Source organism: Mixophyes fleayi, chromosome 5, assembly GCF_038048845.1.
Source record: "Mixophyes fleayi isolate aMixFle1 chromosome 5, aMixFle1.hap1, whole genome shotgun sequence".
Taxonomy (NCBI): domain Eukaryota; kingdom Metazoa; phylum Chordata; class Amphibia; order Anura; family Limnodynastidae; genus Mixophyes; species Mixophyes fleayi.
The window spans coordinates 166,466,177-166,478,595 of NC_134406.1; the positions used below are offsets into that span (position 1 = coordinate 166,466,177).

Sequence of the window (12,419 nt, forward strand, 5' to 3'; positions counted from 1 at the left end):
TTCTATCCCTTGAGAAAGTCTTTATGGAAAGGACGAAACGCGTTGGGAAGTCGTTTTTGCACGCTGTTCTGGACTGATCTTACTGGCTAATTTTGCCCTGCATGCTGTTACATCTGAGCACGAGAGATTGGACAGATAAGCTGTTTTATATTGTGTTTTATGTACGAGCATTATTATACTTAAGCTGCAGTTGAGGCTGCATTGCCTCATTAATGTATTAAATTTTTTATCACATTTCATTTGTTGTGATGGTATTATACTATATTGGCTTCTTTTTGAGTTCTAGCCAATTTGAAGTGGTGCTATCACTCTGGGAGAAGACCCTGCTGGAGTCAGGACGCTCTGGTGCAGCGATCTGCTACAGACTACACTCCATGTTAAAGGTCTATGAGCATTAATTCAAGGCGATTTGAATCTGAATTTCTGGTACGGGAATTGCACATTTGCGGATTATCCCAAAGATGTTATACATTTAATGCACTATGTTGGCGCCCCTCTCTCTCTTTTTTGTATTTTATTAGGCTGATACCTGCAGATAGGTGTCGATTGTATTGGGAGCTGCCATCTCATGTACTGAGTATACACACTTTTTTGTCACTATCACTTTGTGGTTGCACATTTATAAGCGCCTGTATAGCTTAGAAATATTGGTGGGAATTAGATGTACATTAATGTCTACATATTTAAAGAAGTTTATAACCTCTTTTTAGTTGAAATCTAATGCAAATACATTGTTTATGAAGATTTGCCCTGCTTCTATGTTTTGAATTTACATTTAATGGGAGTTCTCATTTTGTATACTTAATTTTTATGCTGTCAGGTGCAGACATGATTGCAATAAAGGTAATGTAAATTATTAAATACATCTAATCGTGATGTTTAAAACATTAAAATGTTTTGTTTGTAAATGATTCTCTTTCAAATGTCCTATTTTATAATAAGCAGAAGACATAACTACCTATCAGATCCACACAGTGTCGTTAGTGTTTGTATTTGTGATAGAAAACGATCATCACTTTATTTTGCAAATGTGTGGGCATTTTATTTCTGGCTAACTCTCCAAACAAGTAATAATACGGATTTGAGAGTAGCGTAATGTAGCGTAATAAAAACAAAAGAATGAACTGTTGAACTAACGAGTATTATATTTTGTTTTTCAGAAACACTGCTGTGTGGTTTCTACTGTGAGACATTTGAGCAGTTCTGGTGCTGTGACCTTCCAGGAGATAACTTGGGCAATCACCAGCTGGACCAGCGCCACTTCAACTACAGGGCTGGGCTAGCTTCACTTCTTCTACGTTCACATGTTAAACTGCCTCTTTCACAAACCCCTGAGTATCCTTACCTGTAGCGGTAGAGCAGGAGTATGCTCATAGTGCCAGTTAAAATGCATTGGTTTTTTTTCTCAATATATAGTTCTGAAAATCTCCTAACATTCACAGTTGTACCACATGCCCGAATTGTGGCTTTCTCCTGTAATACACTCTATTTACACATATTTGTACTGCATAAATGTGATTGACACTGGATATCATGCTGCTAACATGGAACACTGTCAGTGTTTCCATGTCTGGGTGGTCTATTGTCAATAAACTGAGTAGTTTGCAAACTAACTAATAAAAGGATGAATCATAGCCATGCAGTAAGTCATGTGTAGTACAGATTCCTAGTAGTCATTTTGCTGGAGCAACCTAGTTTCTCTGCGCTTGGTGACACGTTTGACTGGACCAACTTGATATTTAAAATGTAAAAGCTTCGGCATTGTTAGACAAGAAATGTTCAGGCCAAGTGGCTTGTCCATGTAGATTGTGCTGTCTAAAGATATTTACTTTCTCAAAATTTCACTTTAAGTGAAGCTTTTGCTGTATAGCTTTAGCTATTAGTATATTTCTAGTTGGTCCATCAAAACATGTCCAAAAACAGCTTAAAATGTATTTACAGGCAGCAGGAAGATCTAGCTAGGTAAAGTAGGTGTTTATGTATCAAGTCAGATATGTTATGTCAGTGATCAGCCACTCAGCGGCGCACGGAGGATTGTCGGGGGGAAGGTTTCCCCCCGACGACCCAAAAAAAACCAAAAAACGAGAGAGACAGCTCCGTTTCGCCAGCGCTGTCCTATACAGCAGCCGCGGCGCTGTCTAAGAAGCGTCTGCGGCGGTGCTGTATACAATACAGCACCGCTGCGGACGCTTCTTTTACAGCGCCGCGGCTGCTGTATAGGACAGTGGCCACTTAGTTAGCGCAGGGGGGGGTTTTCTAGAGACTCAGAAACCCCCCCTGCGTGCGCCACTGCCGCTGTCCTGATAATGAAGGACTTTTGCAGTGGTTACAGGTAGTCTCAACTGTATCTGGTGTTTGGTAGTGCACTTTCATACACAAATACATTTATTTATGGTTGTGGTTTAATGAATGGATTATTTTAGTAAGAGTATAATGTGGCTGCCTGGATTTGTCTGTGAATTCATAAAAACTGAAAAAGTGCTTGACAAGTTAGCCCTAAATTATTGTTTTTTGAGATAAAATTCACTTGCACCTTTTGTAGTCGTAGAGCTTTAAATTAAAACTTTTCATCAAACACTGGAATATCTGAGCGGCCCTCAAACTGCACAAAATCACTAATTTGCATAGAGATTTATCATCTTACATCTTGATGATGGTGATCCTTAGGACAATGTCACAGATGGCTTCAATACTTTTGTAACAGTCTTTACGTATTCACATGTAACCATTCTGAAAGATACCATCATGACAGCCTCAATCTGAGATTCCAGAACTGATGTCATTTAGTATAAAATTCTAGTTTGTATATATACATGTATCACATTTTAAAATATCATGTAAGTGACTTATGTAACTATTTTCATGTTGAGTGTTTAGTTCTACTTTAAGAGATATTCATAAAAGATATATATCTGTATATATTGCTATAAGATACCTAAATTCAGTGTGTGTGTGTCAAAATGCAAATAGTTTTCAAAGTGTTATAGCAGGGTCCTTCCATTACCTTAATTGAGTTATTACATATATAATACTGCTCTGCTCAAACGCGATGCATGGTAATGATTATTCTCATTATTATGCATACTTACTCCACCAGACTCCTTCAGCCAAGCCACCCATTAGATGGCTATGCAATTACTGAGGACAAATGTGCCTTAATACATAGACCCCATTGTTTGGGCCTAGATGGAAAAAGGTTAAGTCCTGGCTTAAATCTAAACTTAGATTCTTAAATTTTTCTTAAAGCATGGTACATGTGTAGGGACAATTGTAAATTGATTGAAATGTCCATTTGATGCTAGTTGCTCATAGTATTTCACTTTTTCAGTGCAATAAATATCCCTTACATTCACCAGCAGATAATGTTTACAATATGTTTGGTATGTTTTTTCTTGTTTTTTTTTTTAAAGTAAGGTTTTTTTTGATCAATCATTAAAAGCTTAGTAAGGGTTTTGGAATCTACAGTATCTACAGTATGCAAGAACCAGCTTTTAGTGTGTTTTATTACACCTTATATAGCTCATGATTTTCAGCAGTATGTTGTGCATGATTAATTTCTGAATGAATTGTTTACCAATTAAAATCTGTTCACCTTTAACCCGTCCACAACACAAATTGATGTTCTACTTTACAAATAAATGACAGGCTTTCAATGGATTCTCTATAATTCAATGTATTACTGACAAAGACATTCTGTTCTGTAATACAATCAAGGGCAGCCAGCAAAAGGAAGGATGGATGTGGTGGTTTAAAGATATACCTTTTCAATAGACATCCTTTGGAAACCACATACTGTAGCTATACAAGTTCCTCTTTAATAATAATTTAATTGGGCTTTCAATTGGTTCAAATCCAGGAACCAAGTCCATTCATCCCCATATCTTATACTCATACCTGATTTTGACCACAATGTCCCAATTTTTGTACAGTGAAGGGGCCGGACCTGCTAGAAAGTGGGTGTGCCAAAAAGTGGTTATTGTTGGGTGCATCTGGGTGGGGTTTGGTGAATAATGAGTGAGGCTTGGGTGAGCCATGGATTGAGCTTAGTTAATTTCAAATTTAATTTTTAAATGTTACGGGATATGCAGCTCATATGGTAATTAAGACATCTTTACTGCCTTGAGCTTCCCACATACAGTACGACCCAGCGTAAGGGGCCAAATTAGACTAGATATTGACATTTGATGTCAAGCAGCTGGCTCTTTAAGCAACACTGGGGCTAGTAAGTGTGGTTGGAATATGACAGGAGGCACAGGCTCATAAAGGCCAATCTCATTTACTAACATTTAAGATAATAATCTGATAATGATCCCTTCGAATTCAATCAGATTATAATATGGTATGGGGGTGTTTTGGGTCCAGGCACACTGCAATATTGGTCACTTGTCTAATATTGCTGTATACATCTTAGCATGTGCGTTCATAATAAGGCTAGACCCACATAGGTGTATTGTCCACACTAATGAGATTGAGTTGGAGTGTGAAACATGATGTTAACATCATTTTTCAGGTGTGTAAATAAACCTACTGAGTTATAAAGTCAGCTTTCTTTACTCATTTACCATAAAAGGGCCCCATGTGTACTACAATACTTATGATTATGACTATGGCTCATTAAGGGTATGTGCAAACCTCTATTGTAAGTATAGTTAAAACAAGGATTATATATAATATTAGGACTCACGTGTTAGAAATTTATTGTTTAAACAATTTCCCTTAGGTGAGCTTCAAAACATTTCACAACAACTTTAGAGTACTTCCAGGCAGGCTTTTTTGAAGAGCATATCTGAAGCACTTAAAACAGTGTAGTACAGTGGCCATAAAAAGTAATCATCTCCTTTTGAATTTTATTTGCTTATGTAATTTCTTACATCATGGAATCAAATTGAGCTTAGAAGTTCTTAACAGTGGAATCAGTGGATCAATAATCTGAAGTGCCAAATAAAAGCAAATCTAAAGTGTTTTCCTCAATAAACAGACAATATTTGATTATATAAGTTACCCGTCCACAGTTTTAATATTTGGTAGAACATTTAACTACAATTACAATTTTTAACCAATTTGGGAAAGTATCCATCAGCTTTGCACATCTGGATACTGCACTTTTACTCATTCCTCTTTGCAATATACTCGAGTTCCATCAGGTTGGATGGGGATTATTGGTGAATAGCAATTTTTAAATCATTATAGAGTCTCAATGGGATCTAAGCCACAGCATGATATTATTTTTTTTTATTTAAGAAACTTCAATGTGGCTTCTGCCATAATGCAGATTTTGGTAATTTTTCAGATTGGATATATATGCTCATCCCAGATTGCAGCAAGGATTTCTTTTTTTTTTTTACTTATCATCATCATAATCAATTTTTTATATAGCGCCACTAATTCCGCAGCACTTATTCTGATAAGTGTTCCAGTTCCTGAAGCAGAGAAGCATCCTTATAAAGTTATGCTCAGGCCACCTTGCTTCATTGTAGGAAAATGTTCTTGGTATGCGGCACAATGTTGTGTAATGTTCATTCCAAAAAGTTCAATCTTGGATGCATCAGACCATGGAATCTTCCTCCACTTGGTATGTGGGACTCGGGGCTTTCTGGCAAACTGCTGATAAGATTAAATGTGAGTTGCCATAGGATTTTCGGTGGCCTCCCTAACAAGTCACAGTCTCTTCTAGACAAATTCAGGATTGTGCCATAGTCTCTCTGCCATTCTTCATAATGGACTTAACGGTGCCCTATATATTAAGTATCTGAAATATTGTAAAATAATTCTCCTAGCTGGGGTTTTTCAATCAGTTTTTTGGCTTTGCTTGCATGTTCTTTGATCTTCATAATGAAACTCTTGTTTGGAAATTCACTAAGTAACTCTGTGACCTCCCACAGACATGTATATTTCAAAATTAATTGAAATACTTTACTTGTACACAGGTGGAGTCCAGATAATTATGTGACCTTTGAAAAAAATTGATTGCACCAGATGTGTTTTAGGTGTACGTATGTAATCAAAGATTGTCTGTTTTTTATTTGTAATTAATAAAAAAAAATTTTGGCTTACAGTTACGTAAGTTAGGAGCGCACATTGCTCCTATGTTTTGAATATCCACCGATCCAGTTTCCATCTGTTCTGTTATGTGTTAATGGCGCTTTCATTAACAATTGAACTTCAATTTAAACAAAGCAAAATGGGAGGCAGGTAGTACACGTGGCACAGCAGGATTGGTGATACATTTCATCATTTTGAAACTCCAACATTTTAATTTCATTGTGCATTGTTTTCAGTTTAAAACAATGAACACTTCTGGCTTTTACTAAACTATGTTGATTCACTACGTACACTTTCAAAGTCCCTATCCCTAATATTAGATGGATAATTTTATTTTACAATGATGTATATAATTAAAATGCATAATTTATTTTATGTTAGAGTGACTGACCTTTAGCATGTAACTTGTCTTTGAATGACACTTTATCTACTATTCTCTTATTTTGCTTCTCTATTGTCCCATCTAATTATTTATTTGAATTCATATTTTGACACTTACCATTGGGGAAGTAACTTCTACTCTTCATACTGGTTATATAGTTATTATTCATTAATTTCTGTGGCCTAATGTTTTGCCTTCAAGGGCAGGATTTACTAAACTGCAGGTTTGAAAAAGTGTAGATGTTGCCTATAGCAACCAATCAGATTCTAGCTATGATTTATTTAGTACATTCTACAAAATGACAGCTAGAATCTGATTGGTTGCTATAGACAACAAACATCTCCACTTTTTCAAACCCGCAGATTATTAAATATACCCCCAAGTTTCTTTTTGGGTTCCAGAAACACCCACTACCAAGGAGTGAAAAGTACACATATATACATTTATGGACATACAAATTGATCTGTTATTTACACTGTAATTTACGGATGTAGAAACAAACATATTATCTATTAATTCAGTCCAGTATACTACAGTAAGAAAATATGCATTTTTATATCAGGTAATGGGAAGTTGGAGGGTTTGCCTTTTCTTCCTCTACCTTGTTTCTGCATTTGTAATTAAAGTCAGTTACCAAATTTTCTGTTTACCAAAACTGTTTCTTCAGGCTTTGTCTACACACAATATTTGTTTTGGACATCTGTAGAGTGTGCAGGATGAAGGAACATGAACACTGCAGGAACACTGCAAACATAATTTTTCATGCTTCTGCTCTCTCAAATTCCCTCCTGTGTCCTCAGATAAATTGAAATTGCAGACTTGATCTAAGGGAAATATGATCAGTTTCTTACATATCTGCACAGTTGCTACATAATTATGTTTTGTCCTTCTATTGGAATTAGCTGCTTGGGTCTGTGTCAGCTATATACCAGATTCACTGACTGATAGAAACATGGAGCCTTATTTAATAATAATGACAATTATTTATTTAAAATCCAGATGTATTGATTTTGTCTGTGTACTGCTGTGTTTGGTATGTTAGACGGTGGTATGGAAATCCCAATCTATAGACCCATCAAATCCTTGAATCCAATGGCGTGCAGGCTGACTGCAGTGAGATTCGCATTGTACGGTTCTTGTACACTGCCCGCCAGTGCTTGATAGCTGACTAGATCAATATAAGCACAAATAATTTACCATTAGAACGTTTTCTTAAATGGATGGAGAATAAAGGCTGTTTTGAAACACAAACAATAAGAACTAAGCTTCACATAAAAAATGTGCACGGTAGCTGAATTGTGGAAAGTTGCACATGTTTCTTTTCTTCCATTTGGGGAACTGAAAGGCATTTACAAATTGGCATTTTCTATCTTGTATGATTTTGGTATCCACAAGCACAGAAATCAGAATCCCAGGCATCACAGTCTGGGAAAATATAATAATTAAACATCAAAAGAAATTAGAATACCTTAAACAATTGTAAGAAAATTTTATGATGTTGGAGAAAAAACTGATATACTGGTTCAACGCAATCCATTGGCATTGGCATGGGCATAAATCATGAAGCCTTTCCCTTCCCTCCAATTCAAACCTACTACCCAATCCCCATTCTCACCACTATCCTTCTTCTTATCCTTATTAGTCTTCTCTTTCGTTATTACCTGACAGCAAATCATTAGGCTGCACAGTTCAGGCCTTTGTCAGTAAGCTCACTGAAAGATGCAGTACAGAGGAACGGAAAGCTGAAATGGCACTACTGAACATTAGTATGGGTTTAGTAGATTAAATGTTCCATGTAACGTAAAACATGTTAACGCCTGTCGTGGTGTGAATGTTAGAAGATGCCATTTCCAATTTGATCCAACTGTATTTTAGGTTTAATGGGCCATTATTAGATAGTAGATATGTGGGAGCCATAAGGAGGTATACCTCTTTATTTCTACTCAGGCTGGTAGACTTTTTAATTTTAATGTATATCCATATCTAATCCATATTTTACTTAACTATTGTAGCAAGATGAATAATCCCAGAATTCTACAGATACTATAGGTTAAGACTCCCCAGCTGTTATAGAACTATAAGTTCCTGTATGCCATGCTAACAAGAGCCCTAATTCTGATTTAAGTTAAAGTGATGTAAATAAAACTATATTGAGTGATCTTACTAGTTATTAAACATACAGCTAGTACTCCCTATGCTATGGTAGTTGTATATTATATGAAGGCAGTTAATTACTTTTGTTACTCTTTACCCATGTTTTGCTGTTTACCATTTACATTGTGCCTATAATGGACACAAAAATATGATAGCACAATATACTGTGGCTGCTCGTTTGATTAAAACAAGATTGTAGATGTTTAATAATTGTTTCATGACAATGTAATGTATATTTTCTTGTTACTTGTTTTGATGTATTGGATAAAAGACTGTAGATAAAATAAAAAAACAAAACATTTTATTGAAATGCATTATGTGTTTTAACTGCAATACATACCCATATATCCTATATGTTTGCAGATATGAGGACCCTTGACATGGGCTTGATGCTAGTTGAAAATATGAAATAATTTTGCTATTATTTGGCTAGATATATAGAGATTGATCCAATACAAAGGACAAGCGCTGAATTTACATTTGTATTCAGTTCCCCAAGTAAATACAACTGGTAGCCATGTAGCCAAAATCACTTGTCCAAGCACCTTTCACCCACACATCCCCTACTCATATCCATACCTCCCAACATTTGTGAATCACATGTCGTGATAGAGTACCGTCAAGAAGGGGCATGGCCATGTCACATTGGAGACTGCCACTTCCGCTGGGGGGTGTCTAGTACTTTGGAAGTGCTGGGTCACCCCCAGCCCCAATTCCCTCACCTCAGAACACGTCATCATTAAGAGGGACATACCTCCAAACTGTTCTCAAATCAAGGCAGTTTGCATGGGATATTACCTTCAAATTCAGACTATCCCATCTACATCAGGACAGTTGCGAGGTTTGGCTATATCTCAAGTTAGTAGCTGTAGTATCTGTCATGAATGCACAACCTGCCTCAGATACAGCACTCTGAAACAGCTGGATGTGACTGGAGACACGTTAGTCCCTTACCACTGGAAACAGCTTTTCAGCCACCACAAAGGATTTACTATGGTGTTTTTGTGTTCACCAAAATCACGTATTAATGTTTTACACTTAAATCACATGCACATGTAGCATGAGCCTCACTTGGCTTCGCAACTTCACAAAGAGAGAATATGCTGGATTAAATGTATTTAATCCGAGAAATGTTTCCAGGGCTTAAGTACAAAACAGTTAATAACAAGACCTACAAAATATGTTGCACAAATATGTTTCAGAAATAAAATAGGAAATAAAACCAGAGTCACTAACTTATTAGTTTAAGACTTGGCATGAGAGGAGTACACATTTTGAAAGATAGCACATTCTAGCCTTGACAGATCTGCTCATAGAAATAAACAACATTACTCAGTAGCAGCTGTAATCTTTTCACACTGCTCTCACCCCACACCTTTGGAAATTAACTATATCAATCCAATGTCAGAGCATTTCTCAGAATGACACATGGCTTTCAAAATGAGTTATTTATTTGAGATATAGGTTTGGCATCTTCAATGGCAGGATTTCTTACCTCTGGCTGTTCAGATTGTTTACACAAACTCTGTAAAGTTTCATAGATGTTATCTGTCTGGCCTGGTTACTTTCAAAAGACTCTTGACACTTGCACAGGTCTAACTCATATCATTTTTCAAAGCACACTTGTTACATACAAAATACACACAAAACTACATGAATATTCAGGGGAAAGTACTAATAATTGATAAGGTGCATTACATAATCATCACAGTAATAACAAAGGACCAGATACAGTATTACGGCGCTCACCTCTTGCATATCGAGATTAGCCTCTAAAAGGAGATATCTAATCAAAAACAGAAGAACTGTCCCAATACTTGTTGATCCAATAGGGTAGTTAATACCAGTTCTAAATACAAGTCACGATGCAGTCTTCAATATTCAATGAATCCGTAAATACTATTTACAGTCACTCAACACTCCCCTATGGTGATGTTCAAAAACCACATTTAGATATCCTCAAAAAATGGGAGAAAGCAATCATAGTGTAGTATATTAAATTTCATAACAGTGTGGAGGTGTTGCTCACATAGGGTGCATATATATATATATATATATATATATATATGCACCCTATGTGAGCAACACCTCCACACTGTTAGTCCCAGGAATGATGTGAACTCGCTAAAACACCTGATAGAAAAAGGTTGAAACAGCCCAATAGATTAAGTATAGCATCAAAATATAGGGGTAATCTGCTTCACCTGTTTCTTCGAAGCCCCTCTTGCGAATACACTTACACACTTTAAAACTTTCACAGGCTTCAAATCAAATCTCCTCGATTCCTTACATCTGAATCAATTAGATATATACTCCATTTACGGATACACAAAGCAGCGCAATAGAGAAAAGAAAAAGGGATAACATAGTATATTATACTTTATTACAAATAAAACTAAAATCGGACTTAAAAACCAATAAATGAAAAGTAAATGAAAACAGTATGTCTAATTCCAATCCAATACTATAGCACATATAGAAGTGGCAAGACCGCCTACCAGAAATCCAAGATAAAACCGCATGTAGCATGCATATCCACGCCGTTCTATCTAACGCACTGATGATAAGATGTGCAGGGGTTCCAGTATTTGGTCAATATCACCAACTAATATTCAACGCGTTTCGACCTTGTCCAATCTTGGTCTTTCTCAAGGCTTGTTTTAAATATGTGCTAATATCTATCCTTTTATACTGGCATTTCCCATAATCGTGGAGCGCACTCCATAATCACAGTACCACTAACCACTTTCATGCTTGGATTTCCTAAATGTTCACTAATGTAGTTGTTCACCTCATCAGTTTATACACTTTGATAGCTGGCTTAGTTATTTGACAAACATTATATACATTTATAAAGTATCTAATATATAAATGCTTAGTGGCGTCTGTCTGTCTGTGTGTGTGTGGGAAAAAAAAAACCAAGTTGCAGCGCCACCTGCTGGGCAGAGTTATACACTGACCTACTAAATTCTTAGTGTGTGTGGTGAAAAAAATTCAAAAAGGGCTGAAATTTGGTAGGGCTCAAACTCATTTTCGTGAGGTAATTTTACCTCATAAACACATATGTGTAGAGGCGTGCGTTAGTGTGTGTGTGTGTGGAAAAAACTATTTTCTCAGAAAGGGCTCATCCAATTGACCTGAAATTTGGTATACTGACATTATTTGACAAAAAAATTAGAATAGTCAAGTCAGTTAACTTCCATCATCCCCCCTTCCCCCCGTGGGAGGGGTAGTAAAGGCTAAATTTACGAGTTGAGGGGTCAAACTCATTTTCGTGAGGTAATTTTACCTCATGAACACACATTAAAAAGGCTGCTTGCGTCGGGAACTAACGCTCTTCCCCTGAGGAGGCCTGGGCTAGGTCCAAATGCATGACAAGAACCTTTTTAAGACCTTAAGTAGCTTGATTTGACTAGAATGCATGAGTATCATGCACGGGTTAACTTGTAATATTATACTTTATAAATGTACATAAAGTATATATATTGTACATGGTGGAAAACACTTATTCACTTTAAGGGACTAACAGTGGGCCAAGACTGGATCACTTTGGCTAGTTTAACCATAAATAGGCTAGAGCAGTGGTTCCCAAACTTTTGCAGTTCGTGGCACCCTTAGAGTCTCCAAATTTTTTCAAGGCACCCCTCCAAAATAATTACTGAACAGTGCTGTTTTAGAGGTAGTTGGGTCAAAAAGTTGTAATAAGTATTTAGGTCACAACAGAAATACTTATTTAGTTGTATGCAAAAATGCCCCTCTGCATCCAGGCACACTGCTCCCTCTGCATCCAGGCACACTGCCCCCTCTGCAACCAGGCACACTGCCCCCTCTGCAACCAGGC

The 12,419-nt window shown here is 36.6% G+C and overlaps 1 protein-coding gene across 5 annotated transcripts in view; it reads left to right on the forward strand.

Moving 5' to 3' along the window:
- The window catches only part of MYLK4 (myosin light chain kinase family member 4), a 145,276-nt gene extending 136,419 nt beyond the window's left edge, over positions 1–8,857 (forward strand). For all 5 annotated transcript variants that reach the window (XM_075212978.1, XM_075212980.1, XM_075212981.1 and 2 more), the window contains one exon: positions 1,161–8,857. The gene's annotated coding sequence lies outside the window, so the exon portion shown is untranslated. The remainder of the gene's footprint in view (positions 1–1,160) is intronic.
- Positions 8,858–12,419: the final 3,562 nt, after the last annotated feature.